Here is a 13,800-nt window from a genome sequence, read left to right on the forward strand (position 1 = left end):
AATTATTCCTCCTTTCTATATAATTATGTAGTTCTCAATTCGTTCGAGCAATCAATCATTCATGATAGGAAACACAGTCATAGCTCAGTCACTCAAAATGATTCTGAAATTTTACTTGTTAGAATGAAATCAGGCGATGATTCTTCTTCTCTGCAGGCTCGTGCTTTGCGGCAGTCTGCTAATCTGTACAAATAAAATGCCTCGTAATTTTGGGAGCGTTGTATAATCAGTCTGGAAACCTCAGATCAAGCGGATATTTGGCTTTGATGAAGTTTAACCTTCCGAAGAAGTAATGGAGCTCTTGGATTATTAAATGCAGGTTCGTACCCAGTCTTTCGGAAGTCCCTTCTGATTAACAACTACGCAATATATCGATAAATATCATTAATTCTCAATTGTCAAATACACACCTTTGTATGAAGGAGCAATCTATATATATATTTCCTTTTTAATGGTACAGTTCGTATCAGTTATCTTCTGTTATAAATCTCAATAATCAGATTACAGTTCTTCCAAACCAAGGTCAGGCTAATCGGCACGAAGACAATCCCGGAAGCCCCCTTTCTTTTTTTCTAACAACCACCAGAGAGAGTACTACAAAGAATACTCATGCGCTCATGGCATAGCTATTGTATGAACTTCTTTTCGCATGGATTCTGCGAGTATGAAGATGGAAAATTAGTAAACGTCATTCAAGGGTGGAATTGTATCAGAATAATTCATCGAATATAAAGAGATATTACAGGTAATTACCTGTGTTTAGGATCTTCTACCTGATGTATTTAAACTTTGAAAGAAGATCCTAAACACAGGTAATTACCTTACCTTCTGATCAAGTCACCCTGAGAGGTGACGAAACCTGGTCTAGGTATATAGAAAACCTATGCAAACAGTTGGCTGATTTTTACATATTTTTCAAATTTGTGTATACGGTTGCTGCAAACGTCAGCCATGTTCAAAGTTGTGCCACAGATACACATAACAGAAACTTTATCCATCAATAATATATTCTCATTCACTATTTAGAACAGTCTGCCAACGCTGGGGTAACTTTTCGAGTCCGCAACTGTAGAAAACAAGTGGTTTGTGAGGCGAAGAACTCGTCGAGCCTGTTCGGAGCACGTGTTCATCCGTAAGGGAAGGTCCTTGAACGTTGTTCGGTAGAGAGGGGAAAGACGAAAATCTGAGGGCGGAGGAAGAAGTGAATAAGATGAGTGCGGAATGTCAGTCTGGCAGAATGCGGACAGGCTTTAACGTGGAGTAGCATCACTTCACCCACCCTTCCTGGTCATTGTTCTTCGACCGCGTCTGCAAGACGTTTCAGTTGTTGACAAAAAATGTCAGCAGTGACAGTTAATCCTCGGGGGAAGAAATTAGTAGTACGCCACATCATCGCTGTTACATCAGATGCATAACATTATCTTTTCTGGGTGCGCGCAGCCGTTTGTACGGGGAGTTACTGCTTTGTATGAGCTCAACCATTCCTTTATTTTCCTTATGTTGGCATAAAGACGTCATTCCTGGTCACCGGTAAGGATACAGGATAAGAATGGTGGTTGTTGTTCACGAGCCACTTGATGACGAGCAAGCAGAGACACACGTGTGGCCACGCACCCGGTGATTTTTGTGATTTTTGGATTATAGCATGCGATAACCGTAACCCGATTTTTGAAACTTTCCCATTTCGTTCAAATGTCGCACGATGGTGAAATGATCACAGTTGATTACGTTTGCCCGTTTTCGAGCACAATGACGTGGATCATTGTGGGTCAGTCTGTTAAAACGATCTTCTTCAAACCCCGAAGCTCTTCCTGAGCGTGAGGAGTCACTAATGTCAAAAGGACCCTCCTCAAAACAAGAAAAACATTTTCTCAGCATGCCATGTCCTATGGCATTATTCCCATACACGGCACAAATGTTTCTGGCTGTCTCCGCTGCTATCACCACTGTACTGAACTCAGACAGAAGAATATGTCGGAAATGTTCCAATTTCGCTACTGGCACTTATTTTCTTGCATCCATAGCTCCACTCAGTACCTACAAATGACAAAATGACAATATGTAAACTTAAACAGCAATAGTGAAATACAAATAAAAATGACAAGCGATAAGTAAACCATAGCAACTGGAATACGCACATGCGAAACAAAAACGCTACGAACTTCCGATGAAAGATACCGTAAATTTCGTGAGAACCTGCTTATAAAACTTCAAGAACCGCCTTTCATTAGAAAAGATACCCACCTGTCAAAATATCCCTCATCGTAAGCACGCCGTTGCATATATTAGCTCACAAGTTAGTGCAATAACGAAACAATTCATCGTAAGCACGCCGTTGCATATATTAGCTCACAAGATAGTGCAATAGCGAAACAATTCTGCATGTCACGTATTATTGCTTACTACATTGTGTATGACGAAAGAGAAAAGAATGTGCCGGCCGCGGTGGTCTAGCGGTTCTGGCGCTGCAGTCCGGAACCGCGGGACTGCTACGGTCGCAGGTTCGAATCCTGCCTCGGGCATGGGTGTGTGTGATGTCCTTAGGTTAGTTAGGTTTAAGTAGTTCTAAGTTCTAGGGGACTTATGACCTAAGATGTCGAGTCCCATAGTGCTCAGAACCATTTGAACCATTTGAAGAAAAGAATGTGAACCATTTCTGCCAGTCTATAACATCTTTGATTGCCAAGTAATTTTCCGAGTGAGTAGTGTTTAGATGACGGTTATATTGTCTTCACATCGTGATAAACTGTGCAAAATAACATCTTGATCACCCATAAGGAACACATATAGCCTACTTCGAATTATTAGGTACTAGTGCGATGTGCTGTATTAGTTAGACTTTAAGAAAATTGTGTAATGTGAAAACTGATTGGAAACAGCGCAGTTATGTTCTACGGAAACGAACACTGATGCTCGACCTCCGCAGCAGTCAAAAAATGGTTCAGATGGCTCTGAGCACTATGGGACTTAACATCTGAGGTCATCAGTCCCCTAGAACGTAGAACTACTTAGACCTAACTAACCTAAGGACATCACACACATCCATGCCCGAGGCAGGATTCGAACCTGCGACCGTAGCGGTCGCACGGTTCCAAACTGAAGCGCCTAGAACCGCTCGGCCACCCCGGTCGGCTCCGCAGCAGTCAACAGACGTACATGCAGTAAGTCACCACCTTAGTACCACCACAAACATCAACATGACAGCACCGATCCCGGCGGAGGTTCGAGTCCTCCCTCGGCTTGGGTGTGTGTCTTTGTCCTTCGGATAATTTAGGTTAAGTAGTGTGTAAGCTTAGGGACTGATGACCTTAGCAGTTAAGTCCCATAAGATTTCACACACATTTGAACATTTTTTTTTGACAGCATCTCTTCTGCCAAGAAATACAACATACATTTTTTCCATTTCCACGTAAGAAGGCATATGCTCTAGACCTAATGAAGACTCTGACTGCTTGAGAAATTAGTGGTAGCTTAGTTAATGGTATTAGAAGCATGAATAATCTTTAAGCTCTTTGTACGCCTTAATGCCTGATCGTGAACACTTGCTCCTCCAAACGTCTCGTTAGTGACTTAATTTTATAAGGTTGATAATCTTAAACATTGTGACTGGTTGCGGTATATAATTGTCATATTTTTTATTGTAACACAATCGCAAATACCTAATCTGGCATTGCAGCTACTGGTTAAATGGGTATCTCGACTGTGGCCCCTATGCCCATCTAATATGTCATCCTTCGAAGTTACTGGCACCTCGGAGCCCATTCGGTAGTTACCTCCAGTTTCTGAATTCCTGCAACTAAAGCTCTTTCAGTTTCATTCGCGAGTCTGAGCAAGTATTCTGCCTTCCACGTGGGTGCGTGTGCATGGACGGATGACGCAAGGTGGGTCATTGTGAAAGGCCGCACTGTTTCTTGGAACACGTGCCGCCAAGAGAGTGAGTGATGAGCCGTCAGCTGGGAGGTCGGAGCGTCACAACAGTGCGTCCAGCCCCTCAACATCCTCAAAGGCTGCCCGCTCTCTGTTTACTGTTAACAGACCTATCTGGCAGCAGGAAGACACAAAAGTGCGTCACTTTCCAACACAGCTTTCTAGATGGCTATGCGACGTTACATTCCCCTGCTTACGATCTCGGATGGTCCGGCTCAAGACGGCGCGAGATGCGAGGCCTATAATAATCAGCGCGGCTTTTATAACAGAACACATTTTTCATAGTATTTCTTTTCGCAATTTTGTAAATGTGTATATTTTGTCATTTTATTTTCAATACTAATTATTTGAAATACTGTAACGCATATTTATTACAAATCATTTAAAACAATATTGTAAAGAAATGTACGAGACACGTTCCCAAAGTCACGTTTTTGGTAAGTATAACTACAGTCTCTAACCAAAGATAATATCGGGGTGGCACTAACATCGTTGGTACACGAGAGCGCAAACACGAAAGTTGCAATTTGACAATAAGTGGTTCCGGACAAAAGAATAACTGCGAAAGCGCGCAAAACTTCGTGGTGAAGAGACTCAAGAGTATTAATGAAAGAAGAGTAGTCCTTCTGTGTGGCCAAATACATACTGAAACGTCCCCTTTGAACAATTATACATATGAAACGTCCACTTAGAACAATTGTACAAGACTGTGCTTAACCTGGCACACAATAATTTTAGCGCAACGCGATCTGACTATCAAAAATCCCTGCAAAAGAATGGCCCTGACAAACATTAAACTATACCTTTCACAAATCACTTACCTCACAAAAATCTTCGTTGCTCGAACTACTGCAATACAGCGAGTGCCACTACTGCCAGCTAAATAAAAGATACAAACTACTGAAGGCACTAACTACTGATAGGGATAGCTAGCAAATGAAAGATATTAATAGAGAACAAACACTGTATTTACCTTAATAGTCATCAATAGTCATAATATATACAGCAGCTCATGACATCAATTTTTACAAATTTCAAACTCCGCCATCTCTGTCCTCACATCCACCACTGCTGGCGGCTCCCCTCCAACTGCCCAGCGCTACGCGCTGTTCGCATCCAGCTATAGCAGTTCATGACAACAATGGCAGACAACAATGCAAACTAGCCACATACTGCACACAGCACAGCCAGTGATTTTCATACAGAGTGCTATGTAACGTTGCCAATAAAAAACATAAACAGCAAACTTACATAAAGAAAACATAAACAGCCTACTTACATAGCCCCCATGCTCCCCACAAAAAATTTTTACAAATGGTGTTGGGCACTGGCCAATACAGATTTGAAAAAATTTTTCATAATTACAATCACAAAGATATCAAATGCACACACTTATTAATACAATGTTGGTCAACAGCTAAAATTTTCTCACAGTCCATAAAGACAGTCCAGATTGTTCATCATAATAGTAATTACAGTTTCTCATTAGTAAAATTAATTGCACACAGAAGTAGTGGATTTCCATGTAGTATTGAAGAAGTAGTGTTGTCCTTCCAACAGAAAGACAGTGCTGACTCTTGACATGCTGACAGGTAATGCGCCACAATGGAGCAAACCCACAGCAGAGTCAGTCGACGTGTTGAAGAGTATTGGTAGGTAGGTCATCACAGAGCAGACCCACTGCAGTCCTGGTAGAGAGTATTGGTATTGGTGGGTCATCAAAGATGCAGACCCACTGCAGTCCTTGTAGAGATTGTGGTATTGGTGGGCCACCAGAGGTGCAGACCCACTGTAGTCCTTGTAGAGATGGCCAGCAGCCATCTGTTGTGAGTGTGCAGGTGCACAATCACCATTTGAAGAGTCTTGCGGATAATAGAGCAAGTCCATAACCACCACTTGTGCACTCACAAAGTTTTTGGAATTGTCCTTAGAACCAGCAATGCCGTTATCCAGTCCCTTGCTGAATTATTAACACACGTGCAAACACTATCAGTCCCTACTTCTCACATATTGTCCATATACTATGACCAACAGAAATGTGTGCAGTGAAATGAATGCTTACAAGTTACTTAATTTGATTAACTGTCGTCAATTACAATTATATAACATAAGAATACAATTACAAAGGTACAAAATACATCATTAAAACATAACAATACAGATAACATTTGTAGTACAGGCTTTACAAAAGAATAGAAATAAACATATACATCAGTGTTACAAGAATTGTGACATGAGTACAAAAATAAAAGATCAGAATCACTTTTAAAAATTCAACTTCACACATGAGCATGAAAACAACACAGAATAAATAATGTCTAAGCATCTTTACAAAGAAAATAACAGAGTATTAGAAAAATTCTACAGCATAGCTTTCATCAGCTAAACACATAAAGACAGGAAAAACACAAATACACACAGTTACCCAAACACATAGTGGGATAACACAAAAGGAAAGGACAGGGTTTGTTTTCAGTGTAACATTTGGTACTGCAGTCCACCCCACAACTTCATTCGATAGATCTTTCGTCTTATTTCAACATTTGTTTCCACCAAAAAAATCCTATCTAAGCATGCTTTCTGTATTTATATGTTCACACATTGCTTACCTCATCATTTATTTCCAAGAAAATCCTACCTATACCTCCTTCCTGTATTCTATTCATATTTCTTTCAAAATAATTATTTCTGATTGTACAATAATCATTGGGGCCCAAATCTTTCTTCGCAATGCATTCTTTACCTATTCTCCATAGTCAGTTTCTTATATAGTCTACCCCCTCTTAAGCTAACTTAAATCTACTGAGCTCAGATATATATACCAAGGGACGAGGCAATGCAGCAAAAAAAAAAAAATTAACACAAACATCAATGACAAAAAATAGAAATGACAAAGCAAGCAGCATAACTTAGCAAAGCAAGTGCAATATTACAACTAATATAAGGCAATGCAGGAAACAAGAAAAACTAGCTTAGAAGAGTAACACAAAGTCAAATTCAGTAACACTATGCCTGGCAAACAGCAGCAACTTATACCTAAACATGACATAGCTCAAGCAGAAAAAATATTACAGTAAAAACAACAATGCAGACAAGGGAAAAGCATATTCACATCTTAATGTCTATGTAATTAAAGTGGTGCACCATAACAACTTATTGTAAAAAAAATATTACCATGTACTTGAAAAGAAAATTATGTGTTACTGTTATTAGTTCCTTCTTATTGTTCTTTCCTTTCCAAGTGCTCCTTTTTTAAAGAATGTGGATCATAAAATAATTATTTAATAGATCTCAAGATTCATAATATATACAGCAGTTCATGACATTTTTCAAAACTTCGCCATCTCTCTCCCCACATCCACCACTGCTGGCGGCTCACCTCCAACTGCCCAGCGCTACGCGCTGTTCGCATCCAGCTATAGCAGTTCATGACAACAATGGCAGACAACAATGCAAACTAGCCACATACTGCACACAGCACAGCCAGTGATTTTCATACAGAGTGCTATGTAACGTTGCCAATAAAAAACATAAACAGCAAACTTACATAAAGAAAACATAAACAGCCTACTTACAATACGTCAAAAAAAGTTTTGCATCACTTCGGTTCCAATAGTTCCGGAACCTGTACAGAAAATTGGAATAGAGATCAACATAAACATCATTTCTGCCATTTCATCGAGACCTTCAGAGGTAGTGGTCCAGATTGCCGTACACACTGGTACCCCTAATACCCAGTAGCACGTCCTCTTGCTTTGATGCATGTCTGTATTCGTCGTGGTATACTATCCAGAAGTTCATCGAGATACTGTTTGTCCAGATTGTTGCACTCCTCAACGCAATTCGCGTAGATCCGTCAGAGTGGTTGGCGGGTCACGTCTGTCCCAGTCTGTCCCAGGCATTTTCGATACGGTTCATGTCAGGACAACATGCTGGCCACTCTAGTCGAGCGATGCTGTTGTCCTGAAGGAAGTCATTCACAAGATGTGCACGATGGGGTGCGCGAATGGTTGCACTATCGGTCGGAGGACGGCATTCACGTATCGTACAGCAGTTACAGCGCCTTCCATGACCACTAGCAGCGTACGTCGACCCCACATAACGACCCCAAAACAGCAGGGAACCTCCACCTTGCTGCACTCGCTGGACAGTGTGTCTACGGCGTTCAGCCTGACTGGGTCGCCTCCAAACACGTCTCCAACGACTGTCTTGTTGAAGGCATATGCGACAATCATCGGTGAAGAGAACGTGATGCCAATCCTAAGCGGTCCATTCGGCATATTGTTGGGCCCATCTGTACCGCGCTGCACGGTGTCGTGGTTGCGAAGATGGACCTCGCCATGGTCGTCGGGAGTGAAGTTGCGTATCATGCAACCCATGGCGCACAGTTTGAGTCGTAATACGACATCCTGTGGCTGCACGAAAAGCATTATTCTACATGGTGGCGTTGCTGTCAGGGTTTTTCCGAGGCATAAGCCTTAGGTAGCGATCATCCACTGCAGTAGTAGCCCTTGGCCGTCCTGAGCGAAGCATGTCATTGACAGTTCCTGTCTCTCTGTATCTCCTCCATGTCCGAACAACATTGCTTTGGGTAACTCCGAGACGCCTGGACACTTCCCTTGTTCAAAGCCCTTCCTGGCTCAAAGTAACAATGCGGACGCGATCGAACCGCGATATTGACCGTCTAGGCATGGTTGAACTACAGACAACACAAGCCGTGTACCTCCTTCCTTGTGGAATGACTGGAACTCAGTCGGCTGTGAGACCCCCTCCGTCTAACAGGCGCTGCTCATGCATGGTTGTTTACATCTTTGGGCGGGATTAGTGACATCTCTGGACAGTCAAAGGGACTGTGTCTGTGATACAGTATCCACAGTCAACGTCTATCTTCAGGAGTTCTGAGAACCGGGGTGATACAAACTTTTTTGATATGTATATTTATAGTTCTCATTTTGAGGGTGAAGCTCTTTTGCCCGTGTTTGCTCACGGCGAACCCGCTCCAAAGACATGTGTATATTATAAAATTCACTTCGTAAGAGAAGAAGAATTTTTGCCTAACAGCTGTAATCATCAAGTCACCACAAGTCAGACAACATTGTCTCTGCTGTTAGCGTACCAAAAGATTTGAAAGTGATCTGATTTTCAAACTTTTTTTTCCATCGGAACGATAGATTTCCCAACATGGATTCATTTCCAGAACTTTATCTGTTAGGTCCCTTCTTACAGCAACTCCACTTCAAAGTAAGACAGTGCCAATGCAGAAATTTAGAAATGTGAAAAATTTCCCAGTGTATTTCAATCAGCAGCCGAAGATTATAGGCATTTGGTTAACTCTAAATTTTATTAATGTTAGTAGTTATCCCAAGCCATCACTACCAAGAGTAGGATCCTGTTTTTAAGTTGTAATATCCCAAGTGTCACACCAATGCTAAAGACTTACATTTTAAATTTAAGAAAGAGCCAAACAGAAAAGCTTAAATTTTGCTAGATCAGTGAAATGTAAAATGTGCAATTTAGCTAACAGTGTTAATTAACTTCTGTAATTTTAACTACTTTATAGCCTTTTTTGAGAAACAGACTTGTTAATAATTTAAATCAGTTTGTATGGCATTCAGTGTTTATTTATTGGGATTCTGATAATGAGTTGTGTTTATTCAAATGGTTAGTGAACACTGAAGATAGGAAACATTATAATGAAATAACGTTCCTCTATTATTACCGCGTTTGAGTCACACTTAGTAAATGACTTCTGATTTTGACTTATTTCTAAGAGTTCGGCGACGTGCAGATTAACTTTCAATCGTTTTAAAAGGTATCGCATTTTCAATCGAGTTCTGGCGCGTGCATACTTTCAGTAATAATTACGTAAACTCATATTTTCATTGAACATAATCTGATTTTTAATTTCCGCTGGCGAACGTATTATTTCATCAAACAACATCTCTGCTAAATTTCGGTTTAAGGTTAATAACTTTCTCATTAAATAACTATATTAAATTAACACAATCATGTAATTTTTCTGGTTTCTGTCGTTATTAGCGCAACGTTTGTTGTTGCCATAATAACTTTCAATAGTTCACCTATTCGCACTCTGCCAGTTCAAAACTCATCGGAATAGATGCTTTTTCTGAAAAATTACAGAACATTCGATACTTTTGTGAATTAGTTATGAGAGAGTGTTGAAACGGTACACACTATTTAGCAATATGTACTTTTTAAACGTATTATTTTCTCTAATGTAACAAGCCAAGGTGACGTCTAATATAGTTTTGTTTCAGTACATTAACACATACTAAGTACCTTGATTTTTGAAAATTTGTTGCCCTTTCCATGCTATTATATACCGGAAATTTCGTATTTACATGATGTTTCACCATTCCTGTTACGTGCTTCTAGAAGCGTAGAGGGGACTTAGCAGATAAAGGGTCAATGTCCGGATAAATTACCTCTGGATATAAAATAAGTTTGCACATAGGATCACTTTCAAGTCTTGCGGTACGGTACGTAATGGAAGAGTTGCGCAGTGCATATATCGAGAACAATTTTAGAGTCGCATGAATCCATAGTCATTTTCGTCCGATTATAACAACGGAGGGTTAACTGAGATGCTCCATGGACGCGCACCAGGGTCTGTGTGTCGTGTGCGTGGTGTCACGTGTCGCAGACACACACTGTGTAACAAACAGCAGGGTGGACAAACGGTGCAGCCCCTGTAGAGCACACAAGTCAGAGCTGTTAGCGTACCGAGAGATTTCATAGTGATCCGATTTCCAAACTTTTTTTTTCCATCTAAACGGTAGAGTTCCCAACATGGATTGCTTTCCAGAAGTTTGTCTATTAAATCCCTTCCACAACCCCTAGAAATCCATAATAGTAATTGTAAAACCCCCTATATAACTATTAACGAAATATTCGAATTATCCAAGTCACTAAATAAGCAGTCTTGCATATGCGGATGACTTAGTTGTGATGGCAGATTCGATTGAAAGTTTGCAAAGTAATATTTCAGAGCTAGATCAGAAATGTAAGGACTATGGTATGAAGATTAGCATCTCCAAAACGAAAGTAATGTCAGTGGGAAAGAAATATAAACGGATTGAGTACCAAATAGGAGGAACAAAGGTAGAACAGGTGGACGGTTTCAAGTACTTAGGATGCATATTCTCACAGGATGGCAACATAGTGAAAGAACTGGAAGCGAGGTGTAGCAAAGCTAATGCAGTGAGCGCTCAGCTACGATCTACTCTCTTCTGCAAGAAGGAAGTCAGTACCAAGACTAAGTTATCTGTGCACCGCTCAATCTTCCGACCAACTTTGTTGTATGGGAGCGAAAGCTGGGTGGATTCAGGTTACCTTATCAACAAGGTTGAGGTTACGGATATGAAAGTAGCTAGGATGATTGCAGGTACTAGTAGATGAGAACAATGGCAGGAGGGCGTCCACAATGAGGAAATCAAAGAAAAACTGGGAATGAACTCTATAGATGTAGCAGTCAGGTCGAACAGGCTTAGATGGTGGGGTCATGTTACACGCATGGGAGAAGCAAGGTTACCCAAGAGACTCATAAATTCAGCAGTAGAGGGTAGGAGGAGTCGGGGCAGACCGAGGAGAAGGTACCTGGATTCGGTTACGAATGATTTTGAAGTAATAGGTTTAACATCAGAAGAGGCACCAATGTTAGCACTGAATAGGGGATCATGGAGGAACTGTATAAGGGGGGCTATGCTCCAGACTGAACGCTGAAAGGCATAGTCAGTCTTAAATGATGATGATGATGATGATGATCCAAGTCACTTAGTTCACCGTGTGTGTGTGTGTGTGTGTGTGTGTGTGTGTGTGTGTGTGTGTGTGTGTGTGCGTGTGTGCGCGCTCGCGCGAGCAATACACTGGACTCGCTTTCGGTAGGACATTGCTACCAATCTCCATATGGCCAGGACATAGATTTTACGTGTGTACCCAAAACTACTCAAGGGTATTTCGGGATGGTTTCCTTGAAAGGGCCATACTGATTTCCTTCCGTATCTTCCTGTATCTGAGCTTTTACTCTGTAGCTAATGACCCGGTCATCGACATAACTTACATTTTTTCATGCGTTACATTTAACACCCCGCACCCGAATAAAAATTGCACGATGGGATCTGTAGATCAGTGGAGTTGGCATCGCATTAGCGGCATTATTGGTCAGGTACGAGACAGCAGCGTGTGAACCGCAGAGCCGTCAGCGGCATCGGCGTGAGTCCGGCACAGAGGCGGTGTCCGCTCGTGGTCTCTCTGTATGTACACGACGGAGCACGGGGCTGTGTTTGCCCTGCGTGACCGGCGGCAGCTGTGGCGTCGGGTGGTGGGGGTGGAGGGGGGTGGAGGAAGGCTGGCGCAACGTGTCAACCGCGTCCGTCGCTCACTGCTCTCGCGTAGCTCTTCCTCGTCACCATTTCCGACCAGTGTTGGTCCACAGCTAACGTGGGACTTCTGACTAGGCAACTTTACACATACGAGGGCAGTTCAATAAGTAATGCAACACATTTTTTTTCTCGGCCAATTTTGGTTGAAAAAACCGGAAATTTCTTGTGGAATATTTTCAAACATTCCCGCTTCGTCTCGTATAGTTTCATTGACTTCCGACAGGTGGCAGCGCTGTACGGAGCTGTTAAAATGGCGTCTGTAACGGATGTGCGTTGCAAACAACGGGCAGTGATCGAGTTTCTTTTGGCGGAAAACCAGGGCATCTCAGATATTCATAGGCGCTTGCAGAATGTCTACGGTGATCTGGCAGTGGACAAAAGCACGGTGAGTCGTTGGGCAAGGCGTGTGTCATCATCGCCGCAAGGTCAAGCAAGACTGTCTGATCTCCCGCGTGCGGGCCGGCCGTGCACAGCTGTGACTCCTGCAATGGCGTAGCGTGCGAACACACTCGTTCGAGATGCTCGACGGATCACCATCAAACAACTCAGTGCTCAACTTGACATCTCTGTTGGTAGTGCTGTCACAATTGTTCTCCAGTTGGGATATTCAAAGGTTTGTTCCCGCTGGGTCCCTCGTTGTCTAACCAAACACCATAAAGAGCAAAGGAGAACCATCGGTGCGGAATTGCTTGCTCGTCATGTGGCTGAGGGTGACAATTTCTTGTCAAAGATTGTTACAGGCGATGAAACATGGGTTCATCACTTCGAACCTGAAACAAAACGGCAATCAATGGAGTGGCGCCACACCCACTCCCCTACCAAGAAAAAGTTTAAAGCCATACCCTCAGCCGGTAAAGTCACGGTTACAGTCTTCTGGGACGCTGAAGGGGTTATTCTGTTCGATGTCCTTGCCCATGGTCAAACGATCAACTCTGAAGTGTATTGTGCTACTCTTCAGAAATTGAAGAAACGACTTCAGCGTGTTCGTAGGCACAAAAATCTGAACGAACTTCTCCTTCTTCATGACAACGCAAGACCTCACACAGGTCTTCGCACCCGAGAGGAGTTCACAAAACTTCAGTGGACTGTTCTTCCTCATGCACCCTACAGCCCCGATCTCGCACCGTCGGATATCCATATGTTTGGCCCAATGAAGGACACAATCCGTGGGAGGCACTACGCGGATGATGAAGAAGTTATTGATGCAGTACGACGTTGGCTCCGACATCGACCAGTGGAATGGTACCGTGCAGGCATACAGGCCCTCATTTCAAGGTGGCGTAAGGCCGTAGCATTGAATGGAGATTACGTTGAAAAATAGTGTTGTGTAGCTAAAAGATTGGGGAATAACCTGGTGTATTTCAATGCTGAATAAAACAACCCCTGTTTCAGAAAAAAAATGTGTTGCATTACTTATTGAAGTGCCCTCGTACAATGCCTGAAAAACGAAGTCTTACAGCATGAACGCTAC

Source organism: Schistocerca cancellata, chromosome 3, assembly GCF_023864275.1.
Source record: "Schistocerca cancellata isolate TAMUIC-IGC-003103 chromosome 3, iqSchCanc2.1, whole genome shotgun sequence".
Taxonomy (NCBI): domain Eukaryota; kingdom Metazoa; phylum Arthropoda; class Insecta; order Orthoptera; family Acrididae; genus Schistocerca; species Schistocerca cancellata.